The sequence below is a fragment of the Myotis davidii genome, unplaced genomic scaffold, assembly GCF_000327345.1.
Source record: "Myotis davidii unplaced genomic scaffold, ASM32734v1 scaffold169, whole genome shotgun sequence".
NCBI lineage: Eukaryota > Metazoa > Chordata > Mammalia > Chiroptera > Vespertilionidae > Myotis > Myotis davidii.
In genome coordinates this window covers 1,843,716-1,847,684 of record NW_006383005.1, presented here as the reverse complement: position 1 = coordinate 1,847,684, position 3,969 = coordinate 1,843,716, and the positions used below count along the sequence as shown (strand labels likewise).

At 40.6% G+C, this 3,969-nt stretch overlaps 1 protein-coding gene across 6 annotated transcripts in view; it reads right to left on the bottom strand.

The window, feature by feature from the left end:
* The window catches only part of FAM168A (family with sequence similarity 168 member A), a 158,545-nt gene that overhangs the window by 86,622 nt on the left and 67,954 nt on the right, over positions 1–3,969 (bottom strand). The window lies entirely within an intron of this gene.

Sequence of the window (3,969 nt, the reverse complement as noted above, 5' to 3'; positions counted from 1 at the left end):
GAGGGAAGGAGGTATCAGGAATCAGCCTAGAAAGCTTTTTAGAGGAGAGTGTGATTATACTAAGCCAGTGGTCGGCAAACTGCGCAAACTGCGGATCGCGAGCCACATACGGCTCTTTGGCCCCTTGAGTGTGGCTCTTCCTAAGCCTTAGGAGTACCCTAATTAAGTTAATAACAATGTACCTATCTATAGTTTAACAAATTTGGCTCTCAAAAGAAATTTCAATCGTTGTACTGTTGATATTTGGCTCTGTTGACTAATGAGTTTGCTGACCACTGAAAGCTGAACGAAAGGCTTGCAAGACTAGGAAGGAGATGCAGCCTGTTTCAGAGAACACTTGCATATTAAGGAAGAATACACCTAAGGTGAGCAGACGCTGACACAGGAAGAAGAGGCTTTGAGAGCCCTAGACCAGAGAGGAGGCCTAGTTTACCTGACTCTCCGGTTCTAGCTGAATCAAGCTTCCCACTGCTTCCCTGAAACAAGTTCTTTCATATTTGTGAAATTGTTCACATACTGTTCCCTGTGCCTACAATGCCCTTCAATCCCCTTCTGTCTCAAGAGCTGACCCATCCTGCAAGAGCACAAATCAATCATCATCTTCACCAATCACTCCCAACCCTTGCTCTGGGAAGAATTAATCATTCCCTGTTAAGTGCTCTTTGTATCTCTCTCAATTATAACACTTTCTTACACTATAATGTAATTGTTTATATGTTCCTTCCCAAACAGACCATGAGATTCCTAAAATTCCCCAGTGTCTATTATTGTTCCTAGTATACTACAGGAGCTCAATAAAGACACACAGAATTATTCTACTAAATTGCCTAGACAAATTCAGCTTTTAAGCCTAAGAATGAATGGATTTTAAAGATCAACATTCCCTAATTCATAATGAATCCCTCCTGGGGTCTAGTTATTACACTGTACTAGAAACTAAGTATTTCTACTTGAGAGCTTAAGTACTTCCTTGTGCCAAACTGGCAATGCAACTATGTAACTTCAGTGCTTCCACTAAAGGAATTAAAGTTTGTTGCAAGTCCAAACACAACAGTTCTTTATCTTCCTCCTTTACATAAATTGGAAAAATAGCCTGAGAATTTCAACCAGCTGAACCCTTCCCAGGAAGAGAAGACTTGGCTGTTTATTAACAGTTCAAACTAATACGCATGTGGCTGGCATATCTTCTCTTTTGGCAGCTCAATTAGATTAGGGAGGAAGTATCATGCGCTGCAATCAGAGAGCAGGATTTGGAGTTAAAAGAAGCGAATGAGTCCCAGCTTCACACTCTTTATTTTACCAGGTGACCTTGAACAAGTCACTTAATCTCTTGAGCTTCAATTTCCCCAGGTGGGAAATAGGAAAAATATAACCTGTCCCACTGTGCTTCTACCATAAGGATCAAATGAGGACTTTTCCTTATTGCATTGAACCCTAATCTTATGAATCTGACCCTCTCTGAAGGTCACTATGTATAAAGGGACTGGACAGAGAAGGGACAGAGCACTAAGGTTTGAGTCAGACAACCTGAGATTAGGCCCAGTTCTACCACTCAATTATGTGATGGGGGAAAGTCATTTAATCATTCTGAACCTCAAATTGCCCTATCTAAAAAACTTGGATTAATCTTACTTGCCTACTACCTTGTAGAATTACTGTGAATCTTGAAATAAAAAGAAGATGCTATGGATGAAAGCAATTTACTTGACAAGCCAGAAGTTTTATTACAATACCCCATTTGTATAGAACTCAGCAATCCAATAACCTTGTCTTTCTGGAACACACAGAACTAGGAAGTAAGCAAAAAGGGCCTCTTCCAAGCCAAAATAACTGTCTTTATTTCTTCCCACTTTACTACTAGTAGAGTCCCCAGGGCCTCACTCTTCCCTTAAATACACATCTCATACACTCAGTAATTTGGGAGTACCCATATATAGTAGGTGAGAAGTGACAAAGGAAGAAAGGAGAACAATATTGTCTGTTGTGTTTCACAAACAGGAGAAAATGCAAAACAATAATTCCAAACAACCACAAGAATGTAAAAAGCATAGTACTCATCAAAAAGGTGGCCCTTCGCTTTTGTTTATGTTTTAAAATATAGCATCAAAGTAGTTAATGTAGGTTACAATAGCTCCTGTAGTATCAGTATAACACAAAAAGGCAGAATAACTGATGTTCAAAGTAATGAACTTGAATCCTAAGGAAGATTAAATAATATTATGTCTATTCTGTAAAGGGAGATATATAATGAATTTTATATACATTTTGAATTTTTTATAAGGCATAAAGGCATAAAAATGAAGAAATGGAGAAGAGCAATAGCCACAAAATACTGAAAGCTAGAAATAGAAAGCAAATGAATGAGCAGTAACTGATTTATCAAATCCAAGAAAGATTACTAAGCCAGCAGTGAAAAAAATTAAAAAGCAACAATTTAACCTGTAAAACCCCCACAAAATTCAGAAGCTGGTAGCTCCATGTTCGGGTTTTCTTTTCCCTCTGGAAATGATAAAATAGAAGATCTCTAGACAAAGAGAATAGCAGGCACAGTTGAAGGCAGGGTTACTGTACTGAAAATAAGAGTCTAAATAAACTGAATATTGAGGACCCTTGGCCAGTCTTCCTCCCCCATTCAGCTTCTAGACCAGTAGCAGCCAGTCCTATAACCTCTACAAAGGTGACTAGAGGATCCTTCATGAGAATCTCACCCACCGTAGTGGAAAGATAAAAATACTAACATTGTAGTTGCCCCAAAAATAGACCAGACAGATGATACAGTCAGGGCCACAATCAGTAAGCCCTGACCAAGTACTTAAAATTTCCAATCAGCTTTTTAGTATCTCCCATTTAAAATTATGGGCACCAAAGATCATCAGACATCTAGGGAAAGCTCCAACATGAAACACAATTTAGGTCCCATTTATATCAGAATAAATTTGAGGATCCAAATGAAAAGTTATATAAAAGAAAGCATAACAGTAAAGAAAATGACTTAAAAATCATATCCACCCGGCTAGAGTGGCTCAGTAGCTCAGTTGGTTGGTAATCTAGTGCGTCAAATGGTTGCCGGTTCAATTCCTGATCAGGACACATACCTGGGTTGCGGGTTTGATCAGTGGTCAGGGAGCATAGAGAAGGCAACTGATCAATATTTTTCTCTCTCACATGGATGTTTCTGCTTCTCTCTTTCTCTCCCCCCGCCCCCAATCTCTTCCCTCCTTCCCTCCCTCCCTCATTTGCTCTGAGTTTGTCCTCAGGTGAGGATTAAAAATATATATGTACATATATATGCCCTGTCTGGTGTGGCTCAGTTAGTTGAGTGTCACCCCATGTACAAAGAGGTGGCTGGTTCAATTCCAGTCGGGGCACATGCTGGGGTTGCGGGCTTGATCCCTGTTAGGAGGCATGCAAGAAGCAGCCAACTGATGTTTCTCTCCCTCTCTCTCTCTCAAAAAAAAATTTATTTTAATCAGATCAAATGGACCTACCCAATCAACCTGAAAATTAGATCTTTCCAAATCTCTGATTGTTCATTTTACTGATGGGTAGTCATTTATTCAGGGATAAAGGTATGATAAAATATAATTTGCTAAGTCTGGCAAGGTGCTGTATTGTTTCTGCATTTACTTTTCAAATTTTAAAGATATGCTATGGGGTGCGGCAGGGAGCTGCCATCAACAAAAAGTGCAGCAGAAGCAGGGTAGGCGCGGACTAAAGCTCAGACACCAGCTGCCTTGCACACCTCGCACACCCCGCCACTCTCTCAGGATGTCTTACAAACCAAACTGGACCAAAAATATGCCTGCCACCTGCCTCAACACAGCTGGGAGCCTGGGAGCGCCCACCTGCCCTCCACAGTACCGCCAGCAGCTAACTGACCATGAGCCACCATCCCTAGGCTACCCCAGGGAAACTGGAAACAGCCAGGTGCCCCAGAGTAAATACACAGAGTTACTGGCTCATCAAGGA